Here is a 12,346-nt window from a genome sequence, read left to right on the forward strand (position 1 = left end):
TGGCGGCCATTTTGAGCCTAAATGTGAGGCGATTTTAAACTTCAGTTTTTACCTATTTTAACCATTTTACTATTTCAATGTTCAGATCTTTCAGCTTAATCCTTTCAGCTATTACTTTTGGTCCTTCAAATCCTTGAACCTTTGAAGATATTCCAGGATTTTCCAAGATATTTGCTTCTTTAAATACATTGAGAATCCTTGAAAACCTTTGGTTCTTTAAACCAATATAACTTCAACATGCCTTTAGCTACAGACACCGTTCAAACATTAAATTGATCACAAGGCTTTGGACTATAAAATACGTTTATAAATCATTATGGGATGTCGACACAACCTACTGTTTGGTAGCCATTTTATGACAAAATCTGAAGCAAATATTGCAAAATACTTTATCCATGCCTGGAACTGAACATATAGAAATTCACTGGATCTGGACATATAAGGAATGTGGGCGTGGTTAGCAAACAAACTTAGTTGCTAAGGACGTCCAAAGGTTTACTGTTTCCGATTTGTCTGAAACTGACGTCGAATTGTTCGTTATCCCCAGGCGACCCAAACATAAAATGGTTGCTATGGAGATAAAATCAATAGAGAAGCCACCATTTTGAAAAAAGTGGATTTTCTATATACATGTATATAAAATACATGTAGCTTTTACCAATATGATACTCTCAAACAATGTGTTTTTTTGAGTCAGTTGATGATGCTGATGCTAGCACTTTTAGCCATTTTAGCATCATCTTCAAATTTTCAACAGGACATCCATTTTTTCAACAATTTCAGCTTTCATGCTTAACTCCGTCTACAAATTTTGACCTGTTTTGGTCATTCTACTTTTACAATGTTCACCTTTGACCTTTGGTCCTTTAACTTTTCAAAATATTCCAGGATTTTCCAGGACAGTTCAGCCATTTTTTCAACAATTTCAGCTTTCATGCTTAACTCCTTCGACAATGTTTGACGTATTTTAGACATTCTACTTTTACAATGTTCAGCTTTTTCATCCTATTTGTGCTTTCATTCAGCAATACAGCATTCAACCCTGCATTTTCTTCTGGAAATGCAGCTCCTTCCAGTTTATTCAATAGCTCAACGAACAAAAGAAAAATGTCCAAACTTTCCACAAGGTTGAGTTTTATTGAACACTTCTTTAACTCCATAATATGAAATTAAGGTTTATGATGTAACTTAGATCACATAATCTTCAGTTTGATTTAAATTGATTGAGGCAAAAATAAAGGATTTTCTGATTCCTCACAGAGTTGTGTGAATGCTGTCGGCCTGCGACAAATGATGCAGAGAGGATTCTGCTGCCCTCACACAAACGTTCCTACTAGCATGTTCACCTGTGTGAAGAAGCAGCTCAGGTGTGAAGCGTCAGAGCTGGATGTGACTCTTAAGGGCTGCGCAGAAGTGTGTAAAGCTGGAGGGGCAGAGGGGGGTGGGGGGTGGACAAACTGAAAGTGACAGCGGTGATTAAGCAGCTCTGACAGATACAATTACCCCCAGCTGCAGAGGTTAATGGACACATCTCCACAGCAGAATCTGTGAGCAGCGGGTTAGGATCCGCAGCCGCGGGCTCCTCACCCAGCAGGCTGACGGTTGCAGGATCTGTCTGACTGGGATGCCTCAGAGGCGCCTGCGTTCTTTCCAAACACAAAGCATGCGATGTGCGGCTCAGCAAGCGTGCTGCCTTTGAAGGGGCCGAACCTCTGACAATGGAACCAGACGAGAAGCCCTCCCCCACACTCCTATAAAGCCTTGAAAAAAACTCAATCCTCTTTAGAACACACGGTTCCTTACATTTTCTTATGAATGTTTGACGCCTGAGGGGTGAGGTGAAAAAGTCAAACTCTGAAAAACAATGGGACCCACAGCCACTCAGACTCTGCTGGAACTGATGGTCTAAAGCACATGGGTCAAACTTAAGGCCCGGGGGCCAAATGTCATTTTCTGTGGCCCGTGAGAGCATAAAAGTTTTTAATTTCTTAGAATAAAATTATCTTTAGTTGATTACATATTATTTATGTGTAGTTGCTGTAATTATTCAATATTCGCAGGCCTTATTTCTTTATGCAGACAAACATATAATACATGTTCTTTCTTGCTCAGTTTTATGTTATTTTTCTTGGACAGTTTGATCCTTCATTAATGGAGTTATGTGGGTTTTAACAAGTGAAAAAAATGTAAAAAGATTTATGCTAGAAGTAACAAGCAAACTTGTTTTCTATGCAACTGTAATTGTTCCTTTAAAAAGTTATAATAAATAAATAATGAATTACACAACATTAAGGAGTAGTTACATTCATTTTTCAATAAATTTAGTTACATGTATGTTATATTTGGCCCTTTGAGGACAACCACTATGCTGATGTGGCCCTCAGTGAAAATGAGTTTGACACCCCTGGTCTAAAGTGACAACTAGGAGGAGTTATGGAGCCGGCCAACATTTCAGGAACAATCTGAGGGAAGTCCTGTTTTATCTTCACTGCAATCCCAGGAAAGAAATGATTGTTACCGTCAGTCAGTTGAAGGCATCATGTGTGTCTGAGCTGTAGGCTCCCCTCCACCAGAGGAAAGTTTTCTAAACTCATTAGATAAATATGACTTTACATCACAACATTCCGCAGCCCAGTCAAAAGAAGACAAGGCTGACAATTTGTCAATTATGTCTGGTTTAATTCATTATGGAGGCCCCCACCACACGCAGGGAGGAAGGGGACAGTCATCTGCCACACGAGTCTCCATGTTTCCACTGATTGATTCATTATGGAAGTCAGACTGTGGTTGTAACGTTACACAGTAACTGGTCAGCACAATTGGTCTTCCGTCTAGGTAGCAACTAGACTGAGGACATTAGGACACAAGTGGAGGTGGAGCAAACGTTCATTACACACTTCGATCTGACTGAGGAGATGTGGTTCATATGCAGATCACACATGAAAGGAGCAGCTGTTGCTCTGGCAAAAACTGAGGTTTCATTCTGTCTACTAGTGTCAGCATGTCTATATAGTTTATCAACTTTAAAAGTTTGTTTTTCAGAGATAATGCTACTACCACCTTAATTAGAAGGCAAACCCTGACATGACTCCAAAACTCAACTGGCTTACTTTTTTTCTGGATAAAGTCCTTATCCTGATAAGTCTTTGTTGTCAAGCTTTACTTCTGTTATCAGTTGGAGGAGGCTGAAAACGTCCTTAGTTACAGCTCTAAATCTGTTAGAGATCAGAACTGAAGCTGTGTTGCAGATACAGAGACACCGCGAGGAAGCTCTGCCTAAATCTCCTCCTCTTCCTCACTGTGTGAGGAAGCCCCGCCTGACTGAAGGAATCCTGCATCACTGCTTCTTCCCCCGGAGGTGCAGACCTCCAGAGAAAGGAGACGCTCTCTCTCTCTCTCAGCTTGTCCTCCACTAGGACTAGGACTAACACGGGAAAGGAAAGCCAGGACCTGGACGTCCTGAAGCCAAAGCAGACCGTAAAAGACTCACTTTGGTCCATAGGTGGCATCAAAGACCAGCGACTCAGCAGCCCCCCCAACACTGCTGCTTCACCATTAACACGCACACATACAGAAGCATGTCCTCTGTCTCACACACACATACACATTACTCTGCATAATGCGCAGTGGCAAACGCACTTCAGGAAGCTTTATCAAGCCGGCGCAGTCCTCAAAGAGGCAGCTGTTAATTAATGTGACAGATTCTCTTCTTTTCCGTACCTTTTTACGAGTCTGAGTCTGTGAAGAGCGAGCCCGCAGAAGGGGGGGGGGGGGGGGGGGGGGGGGGGCTCCTAAAACGCTTGGTTTCTGCTGGTTATCCACCACCACTGCACCCAGAGCACCAAGCTGGAGCACAGACACGAACTCACCATGAAACCCAACAACAGAATTATGGTTTCACAGCTTTAAAGAATCACGAACAATGAAGCACAGACAAGACATAACTGCTGGGAGCCATGCTCTGATATAAAAAAAAGAAGAAAAGAAAGGAGCCATGTCTCTTTTTTGGAAACAAAAGGAGTTCTGCTTTTGTTCTGAAAGATACAGGGAGTGATGCCTAAAAAGAAACAAAAGTGCATCAACTGTGCTTTTATCCTAAAAAATAAATAGATGAACTTTATTGTCTGATAAACAGAAATTAAAATAAATAAATGAAACAATGCTTTTATTTAAAAAAAAAAGGGCATTTACTCTGACTGTATTTTGTAAATAAAAGCAGCATTTTTTTATACTGAAAATGAGTTTTTGTTTTTCTAGAAATGAACTGAGCCATGCTTTTATTTTATTTCGGGAAGTTGACATGGTTTTGGAGCAAACAATGTCAACTTCCCTGCAGGGTTCACAGCTGCCACCACTGCAGCTCTGATCTACAGGTAAACAGCAGCAACCTGCAGCAGCGTGCACACTCCCACGTGCGCGCTGGGACTGGGTCAGTGCATGAGAAGCTCAGAGTTGCAGTTCCAATGTGGGGAGGGACGGAGGGGGTTTCCTGCGTTGAACTACCAAACAAACGGCCTCACGCTTGTGTGTGTTCTGTCACGTCATACGCAGCCGCCTCCTGCAGCTCCGGGTCATAAAAGACGACTTCATCGGTCCGTTCAGGCGCAGCCCGCCTCCCACCCTACAGGCGACTACAATTAAAGCTGATGACTGCTCGTGCTGCAGCTCCATCTCGTTTATGACCTCGACTCCGGTTAATGTCGCTTTTCCCCATGAATAAAAAAAAAAAAGTCCATTCCAGTGAGGCGAAGCTGACTCTGAACAAGGAAAGTCTAATTGAATCAGAAGGAAATTGCAGGAGTATCTTTTCAATGAGGAAGAGGAGCGCTGCTGCTTACATTTGAGACAATAAAAGCTGCTGCTGGGCAGAAACTGAGGAAACATCTTGCAGCATCCATCGTAGCACAGCTCCTTCATCCTTCCCCATGTTGATGAAAATGGTATTTTTGAGGTTTTTAACATGTTTTCTGATGATGGAGGACATATATAAAAACAATTGAACCTAAAATTTGAATTACTGGGTATTTCATTGTTAAAATCGTTGTGAACGTCTTTGTTTTCTTCGTCTGAGCTGGCATGTGGCTCAAAACGGCACCGTTGGATGGCTCCAATATTCCTCACCATTTTTGTTGCAGCCGTAATGTTAGGTCTGGGGTGTGAGGGGCTGTAAGCTACTGGGAAAGCATACAAACATCAATAGGGAGGGGAAGGGTGGGCGGCGTTGCCCCGTGCCAACAGTCCCACCCGCAACTCGGAGGTGAATTTCAAAATTCTATAATGGTAAATAAAAGACCGCTGGGAACGCTTTGAAATAGATCAAATATAATCAGAGTGGGACTTCATCTGCAGGTTGATGAAAAAAATGGGCAGAATACAAAGTGTGGTCACACACTCCTGCAGGCAGCGAGGCTCTGTGTGTGCTCCTCAGGCGCGTGGTTCCAAGGAGGCTTCCCTCTGTTGGAGCCACTGACTCACGACCATAAAACAGCGAGCATTCAGACGACAGGCCTCGCCGTGCGCTCTGGGCTAAAAAGGTTATTAGACCGGAGCCAGGTCCACACAAATAGCCTCTGGGGATCCTACTGCAATCACACACTCCTGCTTACTCCACAAATTGGCCCCTGAGAGGCCTGCAGGCGTCTGCGGCGCCTAGTTAAAGTGATTGAGGGGACCAGCGGTCATTGATTTTTCCCGTCATCTGCGGCTTCCCGTCGGACTGCACCCCCCACGCTGGTCGTGCTTCCTGTGGCGCCCTAAATCATATTAAACTGTGCTTACACTTTGGCGGCGGCTGAAGACAAGCATCATTGATGAGTTCGTCTCTGAGCCCCTTCAGCTTCAGCTGTTATCGACCTCTGCAGCTTCGAATCAACATGAACACAGCCGCGAGGTGGGGCGACCCGTCACTCCTGCGCCGCCTGCGATTTATCTTCATTCCAGAAGCGACGGTGATGAGCCTGATCGGCTGCTAATGAAAGATTCTTTAACGGGAGAATAAAGCGGGTGGAGGTATCCCCCTCCCACCCCCCACCAACACCGCCACCACCACAAATCCATGCCAGCAGCTGATGAGGAATGATGCCTGTTTTTCCTGCGCACATTGAAGGCAGCAGAGTGCAAGACTTCATTAAGTTAATCAGCTTAACTCCATTACAGCATTACACGGGTCAGCATGAAAACTCTGATTGATGCTGCAAACAGAACCCAGAAGAAGCTGCAGATGCTGGAACTAGAAGTCCCACTCCGATCATCTTTTGGTCTGTTATAAAAGCGTTTCTAATTGTCTTTTGATTAATATTTTTAGCCAATAAAAAAAAAAAAAAACTGGATTGATTTCTAGGACATGGTTTCTACGGAGCGGCAGTACTTTATTAGAAATTCACCTGAGTTGTGGGCGGGACTGGTGCAACCCCGCCCCCTGTTTCCCTGTCCAACAAAAAAAAAAAAAAACTATTTTTCAAGACGTTTTTTCTTCTGCTTCTGATTCACAATATGTTAAGAATAATTAGAAACAGAGTAGTTAGAAACTACCTTTTACTTTTTATTACACTCATTTGTACTTTTATTACACTACTGGTTTAAACTTGATTCATTATGTATTATCATCTCAAAATTATATTCCATTTGAAGAAAGCACAACCAAGACTATTGTCTCATAACATTCCTCATCCCCCCTTTTTCCTTTTTGTGTGTGCTGGTGTTTGTGCTCTGGTAAATGTCTGTGATAACCTCAGAGAGATCTGACACTTGAAGCTCCCTGACCTTCGAGCATCTAACCTGCAACAAACTGTGGGTGTGATTTTCACACCAGTGTCCATCGGATGATCTTCTAAATATGCAAATACAGGGTTTATATACCAAGCCCATTTCCCTGTTTTCTTTGTTCAGACTTTGAATGCAGCAGCCTGTTCATCTGTCTGTAACCCTTCGTACAAATTTGTGCTTCTTGTGCGGAGTAAACTACCACTAAAGCTAAGTATTGTCTCTGAGTCATTATTCATTCATTTCTGTGTGCAGGAAACTGAGATGGAATGAACCTAGTTTACCTATATTACAGTCCTGTTTAGAATTACCAGTTTCCTCACACAATGTTTTGAATAGACATACTCAGAAATGCAATTTTAAGCTTTTTTTTTTTTTTTTAAAAACATGTAAAGAAAACAAACAAAACAACCAAAAACACAACTTTCATCTTAGTGGGTCTATAAGCCGTCCTTTCTTAGGACCACAAATCCAAACCATTCCCTGCTGCGTGCGAGAGGACCGCGGCCGTGGTGTGTGGGATGGGGGGCCTGCAGCTGTGCTAGCAGTGAAGCAGCCTTCATGGAGGTGATCAACACTTTCAAAGGGTTTGAAGACAAGTGCGAGCACAGCTACCGGCTGCAGCCCACCCCCGTTCACAGAGGACCCCTTTGAACACGCCGGAGCAACTTTAGAGCCGTTACGGGAATCTTCTGCTGTGACACAGTGGGCCTCACTTAGCTGCCAGGGTGTAAATAAAGCCTTAAACAAGCCCCCTTGGAGCAGCAACAAGACTGAATTAAAGGCCATCCGATATTACAGCAAGACTGTCACTTCACTGCTGAAATCAATTTAGTGAGGGCCTGCAGCGGCAGGGATGTGGCCTCGGTCAGAGCGGAGTTTATCTGAGCCGAGCAGGCGGACAGAAACCGCATCTGTGATGAACTCAGGGCTGTCCAATAAAGTACAACACAAACATATGCACAAAGGTTTGCTCCAACACACACACACAAACATTTGCACAAATACGTCTCAAAACCTATCCGGAACTATTGATGCGAAATGTTCAAGGATGTGAACAAGCATCTGTAGAAAGACGTTAAGGAATGTTTATGCAAAAGTGCACAAACATGCACAAAAGGGAAAAGGATGGATTTACTCTACACAAACATGTACGCAAACATGTCCAAAAAAGTTAAGACACACAAAACATTGCACAATTGTTTCCAAAAACATGTGCAGCAAAGCAAACAAACACATCCATGTAAAAAAAAAAAAGTTTACATAGTAGTGCACCTACATATAAACATGTTTACACAAATGACTGCACAAAAATGCATACAAATGTTTGCACAAAAGTGTACACGAATGTTTACACAAATGACTGCACAAACTTGCATACAAATGTTTGCACAAAAGTGTACACGAATGTTTACACAAATGACTGCACAAACTTGCAGCAGATGTTGGAGGAAAACAAGGTTACAGACCAGCAAAAAGCATCTATTACCCATAAAGAAATATGAATATTTGCTTTTTAAATGTCCCTCCAAAACTGTGAGCCTCGCCACAAAGAATGACAGGTGTTCTGAGGTTTAAAACAGGAACAGGACTTGGGTCCCACTAAGCCAGTAAGAAGGTCTCCATCAGAAAAGGAGCAAAGACAAGACAGGCTGGACTTTTCACAAGATCGTAAGCATTTGACATCATCTGTCCTAAGCCTAAATTCTGGCTCCAACCATCACCCGATTGTCAAGATGGCCTATCAAATGTGTAACCCACTCAAAGTAAGATTTAGTGGAAGATCAAAGATGATCTGGAGGTGCTTAAGCACGACTGGAGTTGGCCAGATTCTTCTTTGTGAGGGACTTTTGAATCAACCCGCATACAAGGTAATCCTGGCAGAAAACCTCTTCTGACAATGCTCCAATTCAGAGGATTGTGTTCTTCCAGCAGGACAGCTTAGCCTCCTTTCACAATGGAATAATCTCAAAGTCTCAGTGTTAATTTTCACAGATGATTTTTTAATTTAGTTTTATTCTTAGCCTTTTCACTGAACAGTATTTTAGCCACGTTTCAGTCATTTCAATTTAGTTCGTTTTTTTTTCAGTTAAAAAAATAAAAATGTAATTTTAATCATCTGAAAATGTTTATAAACAAAATCATTTATCCTGAGTACTTAAGACTGTTTCTCAAGATATATATTTTCAAAGTAAACTGAAAAAAGTTCAATTAAGGAGGGATGGAAGCACTTTTTGTCTCCAAAAGCAGTCATTAAACTTAAACCTTCAGGCAGTTCTAGAAATCACCTCATATAGTAACAAAAAATTCAATGGTAGCTTTAAACAAGTTAACATGTCAACATTTTTGGCATAAAACTTCATGTTAGAATTCTGTTTTAAATAATATGCTGAGGAGTTTTTGATCACTGCGAATGTTGTTGATGCCTATATATTTCACTGGAAAGGTAAGAATACAGGCAATAGAAAAATGAATTAAGAATTAAGGATAGAAAAATTCCCCATAGACATACGCAACCAATCAAAGATTTGGAGACACATGTCCATTCAAATGACCCAAAAAAAGTTAGACTTCATGCAAAAAACATTACACAAAGGTAAAAAGAAAAACATTAGTCTAGCTCTGGTTTTCACTCTGATAATATCCAAAATATTCAGACATATGATATGTCATATTTTACAAAGCGATTTGTTTTTAATAGTGAATAGCTCAATTTCTATAAACTAAGCATGTGTTTACTTCACAGCATTAGAAGAGACATGACAAGAAAGTATAACTGACTGCAGGTGCGCTGACATGTTTCTGCTCTGATTCTGACGTGTTGCAGTTTCAACTCTCCATCAGCTATGTTACTTCTCTTCCTCAACTTTGTTTCTGCTCTTCTTCGGCTTTGTTTCTTCTCAGATTCAGTTGTGTTTCGGCTCTTGGGAGGTATTAATGGTCTTCTACAGATTTATTGTGTTCTTGTTCATCTGCTTTCCTGCTGTCCTTCGGCTGTGTTTCTGTTTTTCTTCAGTTGCGGCTCTTCCCGCAGCTTTTTTCTGTTCTTGTTTCTCTTCCTTCTTGGTGTTCTTCCGCTCTTCTTCTGCCTTTCCTAATTTGTTTCTGCAGTCCCATTTCAGCGGTGCTTTTCTTCTTCTATGTTTGTGCTCTTCTTTTGTACTTTAGTTGCATTTCTGCTCCTCTTTCTCTTTGAGCCTGCTCCTCTTCAGCTTTATTCATTTTCTTCCTGTCTGTCTCTCCCTCTGTCTGTATTCCTGCTTTTCTCAGCCCTGTTTCAGCACTCCTTCCATTCTGTTTCTGTTCTCCCCGTCGTTCTGTTTCTGCCCTACTTCTACTAATTTTCCCCTTTTTCTCAGATAACAACACTTGCTGAGGGGAGCTCTCGCAAATCACTTCCTGTGCCGTTTCTGCAGAGGCGAGGGTGACCACCCGCTATCTCTGCATGCCACCGAGGCTCAGAGGCAGAGATCAGGTAATATTCTGCACTTAATGCTGGCATTTCAGAAGCCCCCCCACAGGCAAAAATGGTGCACGGCTTGGCATTTAAAAGCAGATAATAAAACTTTCCTTAAATACAGCTCTCATCTCAGAGTGCTTTTTAGATGCCCTTAGTGAAGTCAATTATCTCCCCACACTTGCTATTACTGCAACACTCAGAGCAGCTCGCACTTTAAAAGCTCTGTACATCAAGTTTTCTCAAAAATGTCATTGCTAACTGCTGCTCAAATTGTCGTCCCTGCAACATTAGAAATGACGTCGGAAACCAAGTGTCGGCTGCTTTTATCCGCCTGTTACTCAAACATGCTCCTCATGAACTCTGTACAGACAGTAAAGAGCCTCCTCATCTGAAAGACGTTTCCTCCTTGCATACTTTCTAGGTTTGCCATCTTTTTATTTGTTTCTCACTTCCTGATTTCTTTTATTTGTTGCATCAATGGGGACAGGACATAAAGTTCACCTATATTTGTCGCTAATTACAAACCTTATTCCCCTGTCACCAGTGAAATGTCGCTTTGCTCTGGGGCAAATAGACCCGCGCATGCACATTCTCCCATATTTGAAGTAAACAAGTGGGAGGGAAGAGGAGGACAATCTAATTCGAAGGGACAAAATTCCCCAAGAGGCAGGATGAGGGAGCAGCCTCGGAGGAGGACAGAAATGATTTTTTTTTTATATCCAGTTAAAAATCTCCCCTAAAAAGTTCAGCTCCTTCACATTTGGATTTCCATTCAGATGTTTTTTTGTTTAGTTTTTTGGAGGGGGGGGTTTATTGGAAAAAAAACAGCACCAATATGACATACACTAAATCTTCCAGAAATATAACATTCTAGTGTTGTCAAAAAGATTGAGTGATTATAAAAAGCATTCAGAAATCAGAGATATTCCTTATGAAGGGGGTTCCAAAGACACTGTTTTTAGAAGATCTATGACATGCAGAGAGAACTTTAAGAGTAACAGCAAACCGTAGGAAACAGCTGTCAGTGTGGACGGTGGAGAGGGCACCTTAATAGTTTATTTAGTAAATTCTGTTTGTTAAGCATTTACGGAGGGAGTGGGACATAGCAGCATCCATTAAAAGAATGAATGAAATTGCTCCGGTAGAGGAGCCTCAGTTGTCCAATGTGATGGGACCAGAATGTTGGAATGTCTCTTTTTGAAAACAATAGATTTAAAAGAGAATTTCACGTGTTTTTGCAACATAAAAGGGGGGGGAGGGGGACGGGACAAAACCTTTTATCTTCGATTCAATAATGGAATGAAACTCTTATTAATGCTCAAATGTTACATAATATGACATTTCTAGTCGTCCCTCACTTTATTGCTGTTCACCTTTTGTGGTCCTGCTGTACTGCAGGTATTTTTTAGGGCAATTTTGTGTTCTGCGTCCTGATTGGCTGTAAACCATTGTTTACAGCCGTGTCTGCTGTACAGAATGTTTTCAACATAAACCTTCCTTCGTAAGGAGATCCTTGGTTTCATTGAATAATACTGAACAGAGGGTTGAACTTTGAGAGTTTAAACAAGAGAGAAAAGGGCAAAACTGTTTAATGCTTGAATAAAATAAGTGTATAAAGTAGTCAGGGTCTTAAAATATCTATAAACATTTCGACAATAAAGTTGACTACGCCTTCACTCAACAGTAGCTGGGTTGGCTCCAGCAACTCAGTGACTTTAAAAGGGTTTCAGCAGGTTCAGAAGATGGATAGCTAGAAAGATAGATACAGGGAGTCTTATTTTGAAAGGAAGCCACGTGAACCCCTGTCAAAAGTTATAAGATATTTCATATTTTGAAAAAAACTGCTATTTTCTCTTCATGGTGTTTTATTCATGCTAAAAACATCATGACAGCAACATAAATACAAAGCAATGTCTTCTTGTTCAAAAGGGTTAAGTGAGACGTTTTGGCCATTGCTGGGTTACAGTCAGTGAGAAATTGACCCGAATGGCTCTTTAAGAGTTGAAGGTTGCAGACCCCTGGCTTAGGGAGAAACGTCTGCAATAAAGGAGGGAACACTGTACAATATTTAAACGAACACGTTTAGACACAAAGGAGTCTCTGAAGTTTTTCCAACTGGACAGG

The 12,346-nt window shown here is 41.6% G+C and overlaps 1 protein-coding gene across 2 annotated transcripts in view; it reads right to left on the bottom strand.

The window, feature by feature from the left end:
• phf14 (PHD finger protein 14) overlaps window positions 1-12,346 on the bottom strand; it is a 58,248-nt gene that overhangs the window by 1,809 nt on the left and 44,093 nt on the right. The window lies entirely within an intron of this gene.

The sequence above is a fragment of the Oryzias latipes genome, chromosome 11 (assembly GCF_002234675.1).
Source record: "Oryzias latipes chromosome 11, ASM223467v1".
NCBI classification, from domain to species: domain Eukaryota; kingdom Metazoa; phylum Chordata; class Actinopteri; order Beloniformes; family Adrianichthyidae; genus Oryzias; species Oryzias latipes.